The sequence below is a fragment of the Mixophyes fleayi genome, chromosome 4, assembly GCF_038048845.1.
Source record: "Mixophyes fleayi isolate aMixFle1 chromosome 4, aMixFle1.hap1, whole genome shotgun sequence".
In the NCBI taxonomy this organism is placed as follows: Eukaryota; Metazoa; Chordata; class Amphibia; order Anura; family Limnodynastidae; genus Mixophyes; species Mixophyes fleayi.
In genome coordinates, this window is record NC_134405.1 from 52,125,380 (window position 1) to 52,140,263 (window position 14,884).

At 42.2% G+C, this 14,884-nt stretch overlaps 46 non-coding genes across 46 annotated transcripts; all 46 read right to left on the bottom strand.

The window, feature by feature from the left end:
- Positions 1-77: 77 nt before the first annotated feature.
- On the bottom strand, positions 78-218 carry LOC142156018 (U4 spliceosomal RNA). Its single transcript, XR_012692096.1, has one exon. It is a non-coding gene; the product is annotated as a U4 spliceosomal RNA (small nuclear RNA).
- Positions 219-402: 184 nt separating this feature from the next.
- On the bottom strand, positions 403-543 carry LOC142156104 (U4 spliceosomal RNA). Its single transcript, XR_012692179.1, has one exon. It is a non-coding gene; the product is annotated as a U4 spliceosomal RNA (small nuclear RNA).
- Positions 544-727: 184 nt separating this feature from the next.
- LOC142155990 (U4 spliceosomal RNA) lies at positions 728-868 on the bottom strand. The gene has a single exon (XR_012692071.1). It is a non-coding gene; the product is annotated as a U4 spliceosomal RNA (small nuclear RNA).
- A 184-nt stretch (positions 869-1,052) lies between these two features.
- Positions 1,053-1,193, bottom strand: LOC142155961 (U4 spliceosomal RNA). Its single transcript, XR_012692043.1, has one exon. It is a non-coding gene; the product is annotated as a U4 spliceosomal RNA (small nuclear RNA).
- A 184-nt stretch (positions 1,194-1,377) lies between these two features.
- LOC142155871 (U4 spliceosomal RNA) lies at positions 1,378-1,518 on the bottom strand. The gene has a single exon (XR_012691957.1). It is a non-coding gene; the product is annotated as a U4 spliceosomal RNA (small nuclear RNA).
- A 184-nt stretch (positions 1,519-1,702) lies between these two features.
- LOC142156076 (U4 spliceosomal RNA) lies at positions 1,703-1,843 on the bottom strand. The gene has a single exon (XR_012692151.1). It is a non-coding gene; the product is annotated as a U4 spliceosomal RNA (small nuclear RNA).
- Positions 1,844-2,027: 184 nt separating this feature from the next.
- Positions 2,028-2,168, bottom strand: LOC142155778 (U4 spliceosomal RNA). Its single transcript, XR_012691869.1, has one exon. It is a non-coding gene; the product is annotated as a U4 spliceosomal RNA (small nuclear RNA).
- Positions 2,169-2,352: 184 nt separating this feature from the next.
- Positions 2,353-2,493, bottom strand: LOC142156078 (U4 spliceosomal RNA). The gene has a single exon (XR_012692153.1). It is a non-coding gene; the product is annotated as a U4 spliceosomal RNA (small nuclear RNA).
- A 184-nt stretch (positions 2,494-2,677) lies between these two features.
- On the bottom strand, positions 2,678-2,818 carry LOC142156165 (U4 spliceosomal RNA). Its single transcript, XR_012692237.1, has one exon. It is a non-coding gene; the product is annotated as a U4 spliceosomal RNA (small nuclear RNA).
- A 184-nt stretch (positions 2,819-3,002) lies between these two features.
- Positions 3,003-3,143, bottom strand: LOC142156075 (U4 spliceosomal RNA). The gene has a single exon (XR_012692150.1). It is a non-coding gene; the product is annotated as a U4 spliceosomal RNA (small nuclear RNA).
- Positions 3,144-3,327: 184 nt separating this feature from the next.
- Positions 3,328-3,468, bottom strand: LOC142155872 (U4 spliceosomal RNA). The gene has a single exon (XR_012691958.1). It is a non-coding gene; the product is annotated as a U4 spliceosomal RNA (small nuclear RNA).
- A 184-nt stretch (positions 3,469-3,652) lies between these two features.
- Positions 3,653-3,793, bottom strand: LOC142156217 (U4 spliceosomal RNA). The gene has a single exon (XR_012692286.1). It is a non-coding gene; the product is annotated as a U4 spliceosomal RNA (small nuclear RNA).
- Positions 3,794-3,977: 184 nt separating this feature from the next.
- Positions 3,978-4,118, bottom strand: LOC142155873 (U4 spliceosomal RNA). The gene has a single exon (XR_012691959.1). It is a non-coding gene; the product is annotated as a U4 spliceosomal RNA (small nuclear RNA).
- A 184-nt stretch (positions 4,119-4,302) lies between these two features.
- LOC142155922 (U4 spliceosomal RNA) lies at positions 4,303-4,443 on the bottom strand. The gene has a single exon (XR_012692007.1). It is a non-coding gene; the product is annotated as a U4 spliceosomal RNA (small nuclear RNA).
- A 184-nt stretch (positions 4,444-4,627) lies between these two features.
- LOC142155779 (U4 spliceosomal RNA) lies at positions 4,628-4,768 on the bottom strand. The gene has a single exon (XR_012691870.1). It is a non-coding gene; the product is annotated as a U4 spliceosomal RNA (small nuclear RNA).
- A 184-nt stretch (positions 4,769-4,952) lies between these two features.
- Positions 4,953-5,093, bottom strand: LOC142156166 (U4 spliceosomal RNA). Its single transcript, XR_012692238.1, has one exon. It is a non-coding gene; the product is annotated as a U4 spliceosomal RNA (small nuclear RNA).
- A 184-nt stretch (positions 5,094-5,277) lies between these two features.
- LOC142155780 (U4 spliceosomal RNA) lies at positions 5,278-5,418 on the bottom strand. Its single transcript, XR_012691871.1, has one exon. It is a non-coding gene; the product is annotated as a U4 spliceosomal RNA (small nuclear RNA).
- Positions 5,419-5,602: 184 nt separating this feature from the next.
- Positions 5,603-5,743, bottom strand: LOC142155874 (U4 spliceosomal RNA). The gene has a single exon (XR_012691960.1). It is a non-coding gene; the product is annotated as a U4 spliceosomal RNA (small nuclear RNA).
- A 184-nt stretch (positions 5,744-5,927) lies between these two features.
- Positions 5,928-6,068, bottom strand: LOC142156224 (U4 spliceosomal RNA). The gene has a single exon (XR_012692293.1). It is a non-coding gene; the product is annotated as a U4 spliceosomal RNA (small nuclear RNA).
- Positions 6,069-6,252: 184 nt separating this feature from the next.
- LOC142155875 (U4 spliceosomal RNA) lies at positions 6,253-6,393 on the bottom strand. Its single transcript, XR_012691961.1, has one exon. It is a non-coding gene; the product is annotated as a U4 spliceosomal RNA (small nuclear RNA).
- A 184-nt stretch (positions 6,394-6,577) lies between these two features.
- Positions 6,578-6,718, bottom strand: LOC142156218 (U4 spliceosomal RNA). The gene has a single exon (XR_012692287.1). It is a non-coding gene; the product is annotated as a U4 spliceosomal RNA (small nuclear RNA).
- A 184-nt stretch (positions 6,719-6,902) lies between these two features.
- Positions 6,903-7,043, bottom strand: LOC142155876 (U4 spliceosomal RNA). Its single transcript, XR_012691962.1, has one exon. It is a non-coding gene; the product is annotated as a U4 spliceosomal RNA (small nuclear RNA).
- A 184-nt stretch (positions 7,044-7,227) lies between these two features.
- LOC142155924 (U4 spliceosomal RNA) lies at positions 7,228-7,368 on the bottom strand. The gene has a single exon (XR_012692008.1). It is a non-coding gene; the product is annotated as a U4 spliceosomal RNA (small nuclear RNA).
- A 184-nt stretch (positions 7,369-7,552) lies between these two features.
- On the bottom strand, positions 7,553-7,693 carry LOC142155781 (U4 spliceosomal RNA). The gene has a single exon (XR_012691872.1). It is a non-coding gene; the product is annotated as a U4 spliceosomal RNA (small nuclear RNA).
- A 184-nt stretch (positions 7,694-7,877) lies between these two features.
- LOC142156167 (U4 spliceosomal RNA) lies at positions 7,878-8,018 on the bottom strand. The gene has a single exon (XR_012692239.1). It is a non-coding gene; the product is annotated as a U4 spliceosomal RNA (small nuclear RNA).
- Positions 8,019-8,202: 184 nt separating this feature from the next.
- LOC142155878 (U4 spliceosomal RNA) lies at positions 8,203-8,343 on the bottom strand. The gene has a single exon (XR_012691963.1). It is a non-coding gene; the product is annotated as a U4 spliceosomal RNA (small nuclear RNA).
- Positions 8,344-8,527: 184 nt separating this feature from the next.
- LOC142156225 (U4 spliceosomal RNA) lies at positions 8,528-8,668 on the bottom strand. The gene has a single exon (XR_012692294.1). It is a non-coding gene; the product is annotated as a U4 spliceosomal RNA (small nuclear RNA).
- A 184-nt stretch (positions 8,669-8,852) lies between these two features.
- On the bottom strand, positions 8,853-8,993 carry LOC142155879 (U4 spliceosomal RNA). The gene has a single exon (XR_012691964.1). It is a non-coding gene; the product is annotated as a U4 spliceosomal RNA (small nuclear RNA).
- Positions 8,994-9,177: 184 nt separating this feature from the next.
- On the bottom strand, positions 9,178-9,318 carry LOC142156219 (U4 spliceosomal RNA). The gene has a single exon (XR_012692288.1). It is a non-coding gene; the product is annotated as a U4 spliceosomal RNA (small nuclear RNA).
- A 184-nt stretch (positions 9,319-9,502) lies between these two features.
- On the bottom strand, positions 9,503-9,643 carry LOC142155880 (U4 spliceosomal RNA). Its single transcript, XR_012691965.1, has one exon. It is a non-coding gene; the product is annotated as a U4 spliceosomal RNA (small nuclear RNA).
- Positions 9,644-9,827: 184 nt separating this feature from the next.
- Positions 9,828-9,968, bottom strand: LOC142155925 (U4 spliceosomal RNA). Its single transcript, XR_012692009.1, has one exon. It is a non-coding gene; the product is annotated as a U4 spliceosomal RNA (small nuclear RNA).
- A 184-nt stretch (positions 9,969-10,152) lies between these two features.
- On the bottom strand, positions 10,153-10,293 carry LOC142155783 (U4 spliceosomal RNA). The gene has a single exon (XR_012691873.1). It is a non-coding gene; the product is annotated as a U4 spliceosomal RNA (small nuclear RNA).
- Positions 10,294-10,477: 184 nt separating this feature from the next.
- Positions 10,478-10,618, bottom strand: LOC142156168 (U4 spliceosomal RNA). Its single transcript, XR_012692240.1, has one exon. It is a non-coding gene; the product is annotated as a U4 spliceosomal RNA (small nuclear RNA).
- Positions 10,619-10,802: 184 nt separating this feature from the next.
- Positions 10,803-10,943, bottom strand: LOC142155855 (U4 spliceosomal RNA). Its single transcript, XR_012691942.1, has one exon. It is a non-coding gene; the product is annotated as a U4 spliceosomal RNA (small nuclear RNA).
- Positions 10,944-11,127: 184 nt separating this feature from the next.
- On the bottom strand, positions 11,128-11,268 carry LOC142155882 (U4 spliceosomal RNA). The gene has a single exon (XR_012691967.1). It is a non-coding gene; the product is annotated as a U4 spliceosomal RNA (small nuclear RNA).
- A 184-nt stretch (positions 11,269-11,452) lies between these two features.
- On the bottom strand, positions 11,453-11,593 carry LOC142155953 (U4 spliceosomal RNA). Its single transcript, XR_012692036.1, has one exon. It is a non-coding gene; the product is annotated as a U4 spliceosomal RNA (small nuclear RNA).
- A 184-nt stretch (positions 11,594-11,777) lies between these two features.
- Positions 11,778-11,918, bottom strand: LOC142155784 (U4 spliceosomal RNA). The gene has a single exon (XR_012691874.1). It is a non-coding gene; the product is annotated as a U4 spliceosomal RNA (small nuclear RNA).
- A 184-nt stretch (positions 11,919-12,102) lies between these two features.
- Positions 12,103-12,243, bottom strand: LOC142156221 (U4 spliceosomal RNA). The gene has a single exon (XR_012692290.1). It is a non-coding gene; the product is annotated as a U4 spliceosomal RNA (small nuclear RNA).
- Positions 12,244-12,427: 184 nt separating this feature from the next.
- On the bottom strand, positions 12,428-12,568 carry LOC142155979 (U4 spliceosomal RNA). The gene has a single exon (XR_012692061.1). It is a non-coding gene; the product is annotated as a U4 spliceosomal RNA (small nuclear RNA).
- A 184-nt stretch (positions 12,569-12,752) lies between these two features.
- LOC142155910 (U4 spliceosomal RNA) lies at positions 12,753-12,893 on the bottom strand. Its single transcript, XR_012691995.1, has one exon. It is a non-coding gene; the product is annotated as a U4 spliceosomal RNA (small nuclear RNA).
- A 184-nt stretch (positions 12,894-13,077) lies between these two features.
- LOC142156169 (U4 spliceosomal RNA) lies at positions 13,078-13,218 on the bottom strand. Its single transcript, XR_012692241.1, has one exon. It is a non-coding gene; the product is annotated as a U4 spliceosomal RNA (small nuclear RNA).
- A 184-nt stretch (positions 13,219-13,402) lies between these two features.
- LOC142156046 (U4 spliceosomal RNA) lies at positions 13,403-13,543 on the bottom strand. Its single transcript, XR_012692123.1, has one exon. It is a non-coding gene; the product is annotated as a U4 spliceosomal RNA (small nuclear RNA).
- A 183-nt stretch (positions 13,544-13,726) lies between these two features.
- On the bottom strand, positions 13,727-13,867 carry LOC142155902 (U4 spliceosomal RNA). Its single transcript, XR_012691987.1, has one exon. It is a non-coding gene; the product is annotated as a U4 spliceosomal RNA (small nuclear RNA).
- A 184-nt stretch (positions 13,868-14,051) lies between these two features.
- On the bottom strand, positions 14,052-14,192 carry LOC142155926 (U4 spliceosomal RNA). The gene has a single exon (XR_012692010.1). It is a non-coding gene; the product is annotated as a U4 spliceosomal RNA (small nuclear RNA).
- A 184-nt stretch (positions 14,193-14,376) lies between these two features.
- On the bottom strand, positions 14,377-14,517 carry LOC142155785 (U4 spliceosomal RNA). Its single transcript, XR_012691875.1, has one exon. It is a non-coding gene; the product is annotated as a U4 spliceosomal RNA (small nuclear RNA).
- A 184-nt stretch (positions 14,518-14,701) lies between these two features.
- Positions 14,702-14,842, bottom strand: LOC142155928 (U4 spliceosomal RNA). The gene has a single exon (XR_012692012.1). It is a non-coding gene; the product is annotated as a U4 spliceosomal RNA (small nuclear RNA).
- Positions 14,843-14,884: the final 42 nt, after the last annotated feature.

Genomic DNA, 14,884 nt, shown 5'->3' on the forward strand with positions numbered 1-14,884 from the left:
TGCTTATGAGTCCAGGATTTGCCAAAAGGGCTTTCTGCTGCTGTGTCCAATCATCTTTCATTCACCATAACTAACAGTCTCCTAGGAGACTAACAAAAATTGCCAATGCTGACTATATTGCAAGTCATCATGGTGGGGTATTGGGAAAAGTTTTCAACTAGCAATAACCACACCTCGGTTTCACCTCATTGGTTACGGTAATGCCACTGCGCAAAGTTGACTGAATTTGGATGTGGCAATCAGCACTTGCGACGTAGAGCTCTTTCCAATTGTGGCGAGACAAATCTATTCTTTGGCTTAGAGCACTGAATTGTGGGAGTTTATATGCTTATGAGTCCAGGATTTGCCAAAAGGGCTTTCTGCTGCTGTGTCCAATCATCTTTCATTCACCATAACTAACAGTCTCCTAGGAGACTAACAAAAATTGCCAATGCTGACTATATTGCAAGTTATCATGGTGGGGTATTGGGAAAAGTTTTCAACTAGCAATAACCACACCTCGGTTTCACCTCATTGGTTACGGTAATGCCACTGCGCAAAGTTGACTGAATTTGGATGTGGCAATCAGCACTTGCGACGTAGATCTCTTTCCAATTGTGGCGAGACAAACCTATTCTTTGGCTTAGAGCACTAAATTGTGGGAGTTTATATACTTATGAGACCAGTATTTGCCAAAAGGGCTTTCTGCTGCTGTGTCCAATCATCTTTCATTCACCATAACTAACAGTCTCCTAGGAAACTAACAAAAATTGCCAATGCTGACCATATTGCAAGTCATCATGGCGGGGTATTGGGAAAAGTTTTCAACTAGCAATAACCACACCTCGGTTTCACCTCATTGGTTACGGTAATGCCACTGCGCAAAGTTGACTGAATTTGGATGTGGCAATCAGCACTTGCGACGTAGAGCTCTTTCCAATTGTGGCGAGACAAATCTATTCTTTGGCTTAGAGCACTGAATTGTGGGAGTTTATATGCTTATGAGTCCAGGATTTGCCAAAAGGACTTTCTGCTGCTGTGTCCAATCATCTTTCATTCACCATAACTAACAGTCTCCTAGGAGACTAACAAAAATTGCCAATGCTGACTATATTGCAAGTCATCATGGCGGGGGATTGGGAAAAGTTTTCAACTAGCAATAACCACACCTCGGTTTGACCTCATTGGTTACAGTAATGCCACTGCGCAAAGTTGACTGAATTTGGATGTGGCAATCAGCACTTGCGACGTAGATCTCTTTTCAATTGTGGCGAGACAAATCTATTCTTTGGCTTAGAGCACTGAATTGTGGGAGTTTATATGCTTATGGGTCCAGGATTTGCCAAAAGGGCTTTCTGCTGCTGTGTCCAATCATCTTTCATTCACCATAACTAACAGTCTCCTAGGAGACTAACAAAAATTGCCAATGCTGACTATATTGCAAGTCATCATGGCGGGGTATTGGGAAAAGTTTTCAACTAGCAATAACCACACCTCGGTTTCACCTCATTGGTTACGGTAATGCCACTGCGCAAAGTTGACTGAATTTGGATGTGGCAATCAGCACTTGCGACGTAGAGCTCTTTCCAATTGTGGCGAGACAAATCTATTCTTTGGCTTAGAGCACTGAATTGTGGGAGTTTATATGCTTATGAGTCCAGGATTTGCCAAAAGGACTTTCTGCTGCTGTGTCCAATCATCTTTCATTCACCATAACTAACAGTCTCCTAGGAGACTAACAAAAATTGCCAATGCTGACTATATTGCAAGTCATCATGGCGGGGTATTGGGAAAAGTTTTCAACTAGCAATAACCACACCTCAGTTTCACCTCATTGGTTACAGTAATGCCACTGCGCAAAGTTGACTGAATTTGGATGTGGCAATCAGCACTTGCGACGAAGATCTCTTTTCAATTGTGGCGAGACAAATCTATTCTTTGGCTTAGAGCACTGAATTGTGGGAGTTTATATGCTTATGAGTCCAGGATTTGCCAAAAGGGCTTTCTGCTGCTGTGTCCAATCATCTTTCATTCACCATAACTAACAGTCTCCTAGGAGACTAACAAAAATTGCCAATGCTGACTATATTGCAAGTCATCATGGCGGGGTATTGGGAAAAGTTTTCAACTAGCAATAACCACACCTCGGTTTGACCTCATTGGTTACGGTAATGCCACTGCGCAAAGTTGACTGAATTTGGATGTGGCAATCAGCACTTGCGACGTAGATCTCTTTCCAATTGTGGCGAGACAAATCTATTCTTTGGCTTAGAGCACTGAATTGTGGGAGTTTATATACTTATGAGTCCAGTATTTGCCAAAAGGGCTTTCTGCTGCTGTGTCCAATCATCTTTCATTCACCATAACTAACAGTCTCCTAGGAGACTAACAAAAATTGCCAATGCTGACTATATTGCAAGTCATCATGGCGGGGTATTGGGAAAAGTTTTCAACTAGCAATAACCACACCTCGGTTTGATCTCATTGGTTACGGTAATGCCACTGCGCAAAGTTGACTGAATTTGGATGTGGCAATCAGCACTTGCGACGTAGATCTCTTTCCAATTGTGGCGAGACAAATCTATTCTTTGGCTTAGAGCACTGAATTGTGGGAGTTTATATACTTATGAGTCCAGTATTTGCCAAAAGGGCTTTCTGCTGCTGTGTCCAATCATCTTTCATTCACCATAACTAACAGTCTCCTAGGAGACTAACAAAAATTGCCAATGCTGACTATATTGCAAGTCATCATGGCGGGGTATTGGGAAAAGTTTTCATCTAGCAATAACCACACTTTGGTTTGACCTCATTGGTTACGGTAATGCCACTGCGCAAAGTTGACTGAATTTGGATGTGGCAATCAGCACTTGCGACGTAGAGCTCTTTCCAATTGTGGCGAGACAAATCTATTCTTTGGCTTAGAGCACTGAATTGTGGGAGTTTATATGCTTATGAGTCCAGGATTTGCCAAAAGGGCTTTCTGCTGCTGTGTCCAATCATCTTTCATTCACCATAACTAACAGTCTCCTGGGAGACTAACAAAAATTGCCAATGCTGACTATATTGCAAATCATCATGGCGGGGTATTGGGAAAAGTTTTCAACTAGCAATAACCACACCTCAGTTTGACCTCATTGGTTACGGTAATGCCACTGCGCAAAGTTGACTGAATTTGAATGTGGCAATCAGCACTTGCAACGTAGATCTCTTTCCAATTGTGGCGAGACAAATCTATTCTTTGGCTTAGAGCACTGAATTGTGGGAATTTATATGCTTATGAGTCCAGGATTTGCCAAAAGTGCTTTCTGCTGCTGTGTCCAATCATCTTTCATTCACCATAACTAACAGTCTCCTAGGAGACTAACAAAAATTGCCAATGCTGACTATATTGCAAGTCATCATGGCGGGGTATTGGGAAAAGTTTTCAACTAGCAATAACCACACCTCGGTTTCACCTCATTGGTTACGGTAATGCCACTGCGCAAAGTTGACTGAATTTGGATGTGGCAATCAGCACTTGCGACGTAGAGCTCTTTCCAATTGTGGCGAGACAAATCTATTCTTTGGCTTAGAGCACTGAATTGTGGGAATTTATATGCTTATGAGTCCAGGATTTGCCAAAAGGACTTTCTGCTGCTGTGTCCAATCATCTTTCATTCACCATAACTAACAGTCTCCTAGGAGACTAACAAAAATTGCCAATGCTGACTATATTGCAAGTCATCATGGCGGGGTATTGGGAAAAGTTTTCATCTGGCAATAACCACACTTTGGTTTGACCTCATTGGTTACGGTAATGCCACTGCGCAAAGTTGACTGAATTTGGATGTGGCAATCAGCACTTGCGACGTAGAGCTCTTTCCAATTGTGGAGACACAAATCTATTCTTTGGCTTAGAGCACTGAATTGTGGGAATTTATATGCTTATGAGTCCAGGATTTGCCAGAAGTGCTTTCTGCTGCTGTGTCCAATCATCTTTCATTCACCATAACTAACAGTCTCCTAGGAGACTAACAAAAATTGCCAATGCTGACTATATTGCAAGTCATCATGGCGGGGTATTGGGAAAAGTTTTCAACTAGCAATAACCACACCTCGGTTTCACCTCATTGGTTACGGTAATGCCACTGCGCAAAGTTGACTGAATTTGGATGTGGCAATCAGCACTTGCGACGTAGAGCTCTTTCCAATTGTGGCGAGACAAATCTATTCTTTGGCTTAGAGCACTGAATTGTGGGAGTTTATATGCTTATGAGTCAAGGATTTGCCAAAAGGACTTTCTGCTGCTGTGTCCAATCATCTTTCATTCACCATAACTAACAGTCTCCTAGGAGACTAACAAAAATTGCCAATGCTGACTATATTGCAAGTCATCATGGCGGGGTATTGGGAAAAGTTTTCAACTAGCAATAACCACACCTCGGTTTGACCTCATTGGTTACAGTAATGCCACTGCGCAAAGTTGACTGAATTTGGATGTGGCAATCAGCACTTGCGACGTAGATCTCTTTTCAATTGTGGCGAGACAAATCTATTCTTTGGCTTAGAGCACTGAATTGTGGGAGTTTATATGCTTATGAGTCCAGGATTTGCCAAAAGGGCTTTCTGCTGCTGTGTCCAATCATCTTTCATTCACCATAACTAACAGTCTCCTAGGAGACTAACAAAAATTGCCAATGCTGACTATATTGCAAGTCATCATGGCGGGGTATTGGGAAAAGTTTTCAACTAGCAATAACCACACCTCGGTTTGACCTCATTGGTTACGGTAATGCCACTGCGCAAAGTTGACTGAATTTGGATGTGGCAATCAGCACTTGCGACGTAGATCTCTTTCCAATTGTGGCGAGACAAATCTATTCTTTGGCTTAGAGCACTGAATTGTGGGAGTTTATATACTTATGAGTCCAGTATTTGCCAAAAGGGCTTTCTGCTGCTGTGTCCAATCATCTTTCATTCACCATAACTAACAGTCTCCTAGGAGACTAACAAAAATTGCCAATGCTGACTATATTGCAAGTCATCATGGCGGGGTATTGGGAAAAGTTTTCATCTAGCAATAACCACACTTTGGTTTGACCTCATTGGTTACGGTAATGCCACTGCGCAAAGTTGACTGAATTTGGATGTGGCAATCAGCACTTGTGACGTAGATCTCTTTCCAATTGTGGCCAGACAAATCTATTCTTTGGCTTAGAGCACTGAATTGTGGGAGTTTATATGCTTATGAGTCCAGGATTTGCCAAAAGGGCTTTCTGCTGCTGTGTCCAATCATCTTTCATTCACCATAACTAACAGTCTCCTAGGAGACTAACAAAAATTGCCAATGCTGACTATATTGCAAGTCATCATGGCGGGGTATTGGGAAAAGTTTTCAACTAGCAATAACCACACCTCGGTTTGACCTCATTGGTTACGGTAATGCCACTGCGCAAAGTTGACTGAATTTGGATGTGGCAATCAGCACTTGAGACGTAAGTCTCTTTGCAATTGTGGCGAGACAAATCTATTCTTTGGCTTAGAGCACTGAATTGTGGGAGTTTATATGCTTATGAGTCCAGGATTTGCCAAAAGGGCTTTCTGCTGCTGTGTCCAATCATCTTTCATTCACCATAACTAACAGTCTCCTAGGAGACTAACAAAAATTGCCAATGCTGACTATATTGCAAGTCATCATGGCGGGGTATTGGGAAAAGTTTTCAACTAGCAATAACCACACCTCGGTTTCACCTCATTGGTTACGGTAATGCCACTGCGCAAAGTTGACTGAATTTGGATGTGGCAATCAGCACTTGCGACGTAGAGCTCTTTCCAATTGTGGCGAGACAAATCTATTCTTTGGCTTAGAGCACTGAATTGTGGGAGTTTATATGCTTATGAGTCCAGGATTTGCCAAAAGGACTTTCTGCTGCTGTGTCCAATCATCTTTCATTCACCATAACTAACAGTCTCCTAGGAGACTAACAAAAATTGCCAATGCTGACTATATTGCAAGTCATCATGGCGGGGTATTGGGAAAAGTTTTCATCTGGCAATAACCACACTTTGGTTTGACCTCATTGGTTACGGTAATTCCACTGCGCAAAGTTGACTGAATTTGGATGTGGCAATCAGCACTTGCGACGTAGAGCTCTTTCCAATTGTGGCGAGACAAATCTATTCTTTGGCTTAGAGCACTGAATTGTGGGAATTTATATGCTTATGAGTCCAGGATTTGCCAAAATTGCTTTCTGCTGCTGTGTCCAATCATCTTTCATTCACCATAACTAACAGTCTCCTAGGAGACTAACAAAAATTGCCAATGCTGACTATATTGCAAGTCATCATGGCGGGGTATTGGGAAAAGTTTTCAACTAGCAATAACCACACCTCGGTTTCACCTCATTGGTTACGGTAATGCCACTGCGCAAAGTTGACTGAATTTGGATGTGGCAATCAGCACTTGCGACGTAGAGCTCTTTCCAATTGTGGCGAGACAAATCTATTCTTTGGCTTAGAGCACTGAATTGTGGGAGTTTATATGCTTATGAGTCCAGGATTTGCCAAAAGGACTTTCTGCTGCTGTGTCCAATCATCTTTCATTCACCATAACTAACAGTCTCCTAGGAGACTAACAAAAATTGCCAATGCTGACTATATTGCAAGTCATCATGGCGGGGTATTGGGAAAAGTTTTCATCTGGCAATAACCACACTTTGGTTTGACCTCATTGGTTACGGTAATGCCACTGCGCAAAGTTGACTGAATTTGGATGTGGCAATCAGCACTTGCGACGTAGAGCTCTTTCCAATTGTGGAGACACAAATCTATTCTTTGGCTTAGAGCACTGAATTGTGGGAATTTATATGCTTATGAGTCCAGGATTTGCCAGAAGTGCTTTCTGCTGCTGTGTCCAATCATCTTTCATTCACCATAACTAACAGTCTCCTAGGAGACTAACAAAAATTGCCAATGCTGACTATATTGCAAGTCATCATGGCGGGGTATTGGGAAAAGTTTTCAACTAGCAATAACCACACCTCGGTTTCACCTCATTGGTTACGGTAATGCCACTGCGCAAAGTTGACTGAATTTGGATGTGGCAATCAGCACTTGCGACGTAGAGCTCTTTCCAATTGTGGCGAGACAAATCTATTCTTTGGCTTAGAGCACTGAATTGTGGGAGTTTATATGCTTATGAGTCAAGGATTTGCCAAAAGGACTTTCTGCTGCTGTGTCCAATCATCTTTCATTCACCATAACTAACAGTCTCCTAGGAGACTAACAAAAATTGCCAATGCTGACTATATTGCAAGTCATCATGGCGGGGTATTGGGAAAAGTTTTCAACTAGCAATAACCACACCTCGGTTTGACCTCATTGGTTACAGTAATGCCACTGCGCAAAGTTGACTGAATTTGGATGTGGCAATCAGCACTTGCGACGTAGATCTCTTTTCAATTGTGGCGAGACAAATCTATTCTTTGGCTTAGAGCACTGAATTGTGGGAGTTTATATGCTTATGAGTCCAGGATTTGCCAAAAGGGCTTTCTGCTGCTGTGTCCAATCATCTTTCATTCACCATAACTAACAGTCTCCTAGGAGACTAACAAAAATTGCCAATGCTGACTATATTGCAAGTCATCATGGCGGGGTATTGGGAAAAGTTTTCAACTAGCAATAACCACACCTCGGTTTGACCTCATTGGTTACGGTAATGCCACTGCGCAAAGTTGACTGAATTTGGATGTGGCAATCAGCACTTGCGACGTAGATCTCTTTCCAATTGTGGCGAGACAAATCTATTCTTTGGCTTAGAGCACTGAATTGTGGGAGTTTATATACTTATGAGTCCAGTATTTGCCAAAAGGGCTTTCTGCTGCTGTGTCCAATCATCTTTCATTCACCATAACTAACAGTCTCCTAGGAGACTAACAAAAATTGCCAATGCTGACTATATTGCAAGTCATCATGGCGGGGTATTGGGAAAAGTTTTCATCTAGCAATAACCACACTTTGGTTTGACCTCATTGGTTACGGTAATGCCACTGCGCAAAGTTGACTGAATTTGGATGTGGCAATCAGCACTTGTGACGTAGATCTCTTTCCAATTGTGGCCAGACAAATCTATTCTTTGGCTTAGAGCACTGAATTGTGGGAGTTTATATGCTTATGAGTCCAGGATTTGCCAAAAGGGCTTTCTGCTGCTGTGTCCAATCATCTTTCATTCACCATAACTAACAGTCTCCTAGGAGACTAACAAAAATTGCCAATGCTGACTATATTGCAAGTCATCATGGCGGGGTATTGGGAAAAGTTTTCAACTAGCAATAACCACACCTCGGTTTCACCTCATTGGTTACGGTAATGCCACTGCGCAAAGTTGACTGAATTTGGATGTGGCAATCAGCACTTGCGACGTAGAGCTCTTTCCAATTGTGGCGAGACAAATCTATTCTTTGGCTTAGAGCACTGAATTGTGGGAGTTTATATGCTTATGAGTCCAGGATTTGCCAAAAGGACTTTCTGCTGCTGTGTCCAATCATCTTTCATTCACCATAACTAACAGTCTCCTAGGAGACTAACAAAAATTGCCAATGCTGACTATATTGCAAGTCATCATGGCGGGGTATTGGGAAAAGTTTTCATCTGGCAATAACCACACTTTGGTTTGACCTCATTGGTTACGGTAATTCCACTGCGCAAAGTTGACTGAATTTGGATGTGGCAATCAGCACTTGCGACGTAGAGCTCTTTCCAATTGTGGCGAGACAAATCTATTCTTTGGCTTAGAGCACTGAATTGTGGGAATTTATATGCTTATGAGTCCAGGATTTGCCAAAATTGCTTTCTGCTGCTGTGTCCAATCATCTTTCATTCACCATAACTAACAGTCTCCTAGGAGACTAACAAAAATTGCCAATGCTGACTATATTGCAAGTCATCATGGCGGGGTATTGGGAAAAGTTTTCAACTAGCAATAACCACACCTCGGTTTCACCTCATTGGTTACGGTAATGCCACTGCGCAAAGTTGACTGAATTTGGATGTGGCAATCAGCACTTGCGACGTAGAGCTCTTTCCAATTGTGGCGAGACAAATCTATTCTTTGGCTTAGAGCACTGAATTGTGGGAGTTTATATGCTTATGAGTCCAGGATTTGCCAAAAGGACTTTCTGCTGCTGTGTCCAATCATCTTTCATTCACCATAACTAACAGTCTCCTAGGAGACTAACAAAAATTGCCAATGCTGACTATATTGCAAGTCATCATGGCGGGGTATTGGGAAAAGTTTTCATCTGGCAATAACCACACTTTGGTTTGACCTCATTGGTTACGGTAATGCCACTGCGCAAAGTTGACTGAATTTGGATGTGGCAATCAGCACTTGCGACGTAGAGCTCTTTCCAATTGTGGAGACACAAATCTATTCTTTGGCTTAGAGCACTGAATTGTGGGAATTTATATGCTTATGAGTCCAGGATTTGCCAGAAGTGCTTTCTGCTGCTGTGTCCAATCATCTTTCATTCACCATAACTAACAGTCTCCTAGGAGACTAACAAAAATTGCCAATGCTGACTATATTGCAAGTCATCATGGCGGGGTATTGGGAAAAGTTTTCAACTAGCAATAACCACACCTCGGTTTCACCTCATTGGTTACGGTAATGCCACTGCGCAAAGTTGACTGAATTTGGATGTGGCAATCAGCACTTGCGACGTAGAGCTCTTTCCAATTGTGGCGAGACAAATCTATTCTTTGGCTTAGAGCACTGAATTGTGGGAGTTTATATGCTTATGAGTCAAGGATTTGCCAAAAGGACTTTCTGCTGCTGTGTCCAATCATCTTTCATTCACCATAACTAACAGTCTCCTAGGAGACTAACAAAAATTGCCAATGCTGACTATATTGCAAGTCATCATGGCGGGGTATTGGGAAAAGTTTTCAACTAGCAATAACCACACCTCGGTTTGACCTCATTGGTTACAGTAATGCCACTGCGCAAAGTTGACTGAATTTGGATGTGGCAATCAGCACTTGCGACGTAGATCTCTTTTCAATTGTGGCGAGACAAATCTATTCTTTGGCTTAGAGCACTGAATTGTGGGAGTTTATATGCTTATGAGTCCAGGATTTGCCAAAAGGGCTTTCTGCTGCTGTGTCCAATCATCTTTCATTCACCATAACTAACAGTCTCCTAGGAGACTAACAAAAATTGCCAATGCTGACTATATTGCAAGTCATCATGGCGGGGTATTGGGAAAAGTTTTCAACTAGCAATAACCACACCTCGGTTTGACCTCATTGGTTACGGTAATGCCACTGCGCAAAGTTGACTGAATTTGGATGTGGCAATCAGCACTTGCGACGTAGATCTCTTTCCAATTGTGGCGAGACAAATCTATTCTTTGGCTTAGAGCACTGAATTGTGGGAGTTTATATACTTATGAGTCCAGTATTTGCCAAAAGGGCTTTCTGCTGCTGTGTCCAATCATCTTTCATTCACCATAACTAACAGTCTCCTAGGAGACTAACAAAAATTGCCAATGCTGACTATATTGCAAGTCATCATGGCGGGGTATTGGGAAAAGTTTTCATCTAGCAATAACCACACTTTGGTTTGACCTCATTGGTTACGGTAATGCCACTGCGCAAAGTTGACTGAATTTGGATGTGGCAATCAGCACTTGTGACGTAGATCTCTTTCCAAATGTGGCCAGACAAATCTATTCTTTGGCTTAGAGCACTGAATTGTGGGAGTTTATATGCTTATGAGTCCAGGATTTGCCAAAAGGGCTTTCTGCTGCTGTGTCCAATCATCTTTCATTCACCATAACTAACAGTCTCCTAGGAGACTAACAAAAATTGCCAATGCTGACTATATTGCAAGTCATCATGGCGGGGTATTGGGAAAAGTTTTCAACTAGCAATAACCACACCTCGGTTTGACCTCATTGGTTACGGTAATGCCACTGCACAAAGTTGACTGAATTTGGATGTGGCAATCAGCACTTGAGACGTAAGTCTCTTTGCAATTGTGGCGAGACAAATCTATTCTTTGGCTTAGAGCACTGAATTGTGGGAGTTTATATGCTTATGAGTCCAGGATTTGCCAAAAGGGCTTTCTGCTGCTGTGTCCAATCATCTTTCATTCACCATAACTAACAGTCTCCTAGGAGACTAACAAAAATTGCCAATGCTGACTATATTGCAAGTCATCATGGCGGGGTATTGGGAAAAGTTTTCAACTAGCAATAACCACACCTCGGTTTCACCTCATTGGTTACGGTAATGCCACTGCGCAAAGTTGACTGAATTTGGATGTGGCAATCAGCACTTGCGACGTAGAGCTCTTTCCAATTGTGGCGAGACAAATCTATTCTTTGGCTTAGAGCACTGAATTGTGGGAGTTTATATGCTTATGAGTCCAGGATTTGCCAAAAGGACTTTCTGCTGCTGTGTCCAATCATCTTTCATTCACCATAACTAACAGTCTCCTAGGAGACTAACAAAAATTGCCAATGCTGACTATATTGCAAGTCATCATGGCGGGGTATTGGGAAAAGTTTTCAACTAGCAATAACCACACCTCGGTTTCACCTCATTGGTTACAGTAATGCCACTGCGCAAAGTTGACTGAATTTGGATGTGGCAATCAGCACTTGCGACGTAGATCTCTTTTCAATTGTGGCGAGACAAATCTATTCTTTGGCTTAGAGCACTGAATTGTGGGAGTTTATATGCTTATGAGTCCAGGATTTGCCAAAAGGGCTTTCTGCTGCTGTGTCCAATCATCTTTCATTCACCATAACTAACAGTCTCCTAGGAGACTAACAAAAATTGCCAATGCTGACTATATTGCAAGTCATCATGGCGGGGTATTGGGAAAAGTTTTCAACTAGCAATAACCACACCTCGGTTTGACCTCATTGGTTACGGTAATGCCACTGCGCAAAGTTGACTGAATTTGGATGTGGCAATCAGCACTTGCGACGTAGATCTCTTTCCAATTGTGGCGAGACAAATCTATTCTTTGGCTTAGAGCACTGAATTGTGGGAGTTTATATACTTATGAGTCCAGTATTTGCCAAAAGGGCTTTCTGCTGCTGTGTCCAATCATCTTTCATTCACCATAACTAACAGTCTCCTAGGAGACTAACAAAAATTGCCAATGCTGACTATATTGCAAGTCATCATGGCGGGGTATTGGGAAAAGTTTTCATCTGGCAATAACCACACTTTGGTTTGACCTCATTGGTTACGGTAATGCCACTGCGCAAAGTTGACTGAATTTGGATGTGGCAATCAGCACTTGCGACGTAGAGCTCTTTCCAATTGTGGAGACACAAATCTATTCTTTGGCTTAGAGCACTGAATTGTGGGAGTTTATATGCTTATGAGTCCAGGATTTGCCAAAAGGGCTTTCTGCTGCTGTGTCCAATCATCTTTCATTCACCATAACTAACAGTCTCCTAGGAGACTAACAAAAATTGCCAATGCTGACTATATTGCAAGTCATCATGGCGGGGTATTGGGAAAAGTTTTCAACTAGCAATAATCACACCTCGGTTTGACCTCATTGGTTACGGTAATGCCACTGCGCAAAGTTGACTGAATTTGGATGTGGCAATCAGCACTTGCGACGTAGATCTCTTTCCAATTGTGGCGAGACAAATCTATTCTTTGGCTTAGAGCACTGAATTGTGGGAGTTTATATACTTATGAGTCCAGTATTTGCCAAAAGGGGTTTCTGCTGCTGTGTCCAATCATCTTTCATTCACCATAACTAACAGTCTCCTAGGAGATAAACAAAAATTGCCAATGCTGACTATATTGCAAGTCATCATGGCGGGGTATTGGGAAAAGTTTTCAACTAGCAATAACCACACCTCGGTTTGACCTCATTGGTTACGGTAATGCCACTGCGCAAAGTTGACTGAATTTGGATGTGGCAATCAGCACTTGCGACGTAGATCTCTTTCCAATTGTGGCGAGACAAATCTATTCTTTGGCTTAGAGCACTGAATTGTGGGAGTTTATATACTTATGAGTCCAGTATTTGCCAAAAGGGCTTTCTGCTGCTGTGTCCAATCATCTTTCATTCACCATAACTAACAGTCTCCTAGGAGACTAACAAAAATTGCCAATGCTGACTATATTGCAAGTCATCATGGCGGGGTATTGGGAAAAGTTTTCATCTAGCAATAACCACACTTTGGTTTGACCTCATTGGTTACGGTAATGCCACTGCGCAAAGTTGACTGAATTTGGATGTGGCAATCAGCACTTGCGACGTAGAGCTCTTTCCAATTGTGGCGAGACAAATCTATTCTTTGGCTTAGAGCACTGAATTGTGGGAGTTTATATGCTTATGAGTCCAGGATTTGCCAAAAGGGCTTTCTGCTGCTGTGTCCAATCATCTTTCATTCACCATAACTAACAGTCTCCTAGGAGACTAACAAAAATTGCCAATGCTGACTATATTGCAAATCATCATGGCGGGGTATTGGGAAAAGTTTTCAACTAGCAATAACCACACCTCAGTTTGACCTCATTGGTTACGGTAATGCCACTGCGCAAAGTTGACTGAATTTGAATGTGGCAATCAGCACTTGCGACGTAGATCTCTTTCAATTGTGGCGAGACAAATCTATTCTTTGGCTTAGAGCACTGAATTGTGGGAATTTATATGCTTATGAGTCCAGGATTTGCCAAAAGTGCTTTCTGCTGCTGTGTCCAATCATCTTTCATTCACCATAACTAACAGTCTCCTAGGAGACTAACAAAAATTGCCAATGCTGACTATATTGCAAGTCATCATGGCGGGGTATTGGGAAAAGTTTTCAACTAGCAATAACCACACCTCGGTTTCACCTCATTGGTTACGGTAATGCCACTGCACAAAGTTGACTGAATTTGGATGTGGCAATCAGCACTTGCGACGTAGAGCTCTTTCCAATTGTGGCGAGACAAATCTATTCTTTGGCTTAGAGCACTGAATTGTGGGAGTTTATATGCTTATGAGTCCAGGATTTGCCAAAAGGACTTTCTGCTGCTGTGTCCAATCATCTTTCATTCACCATAACTAACAGTCTCCTAGGAGACTAACAAAAATTGCCAATGCTGACTATATTGCAAGTCATCATGGCGGGGTATTGGGAAAAGTTTTCAACTAGCAATAACCACACCTCGGTTTGACCTCATTGGTTACAGTAATGCCACTGCGCAAAGTTGACTGAATTTGGATGTGGCAATCAGCACTTGCGACGTAGATCTCTTTTCAATTGTGGCGAGACAAATCTATTCTTTGGCTTAGAGCACTGAATTGTGGGAGTTTATATGCTTATGAGTCCAGGATTTGCCAAAAGGGCTTTCTGCTGCTGTGTCCAATCATCTTTCATTCACCATAACTAACAGTCTCCTAGGAGACTAACAAAAATTGCCAATGCTGACTATATTGCAAGTCATCATGGCGGGGTATTGGGAAAAGTTTTCAACTAGCAATAACCACACCTCGGTTTGACCTCATTGGTTACGGTAATGCCACTGCGCAAAGTTGACTGAATTTGGATGTGGCAATCAGCACTTGCGACGTAGAGCTCTTTCCAATTGTGGCGAGACAAATCTATTCTTTGGCTTAGAGCACTGAATTGTGGGAGTTTATATGCTTATGAGTCCAGGATTTGCCAAAAGGACTTTCTGCTGCTGTGTCCAATCATCTTTCATTCACCATAACTAACAGTCTCCTAGGAGACTAACAAAAATTGCCAATGCTGACTATATTGCAAGTCATCATGGCGGGGTATTGGGAAAAGTTTTCAACTAGCAATAACCACACCTCGGTTTGACCTCATTGGTTACAGTAATGCCACTGCGCAAAGTTGACTGAATTTGGATGTGGCAATCAGCACTTGCGACGTAGATA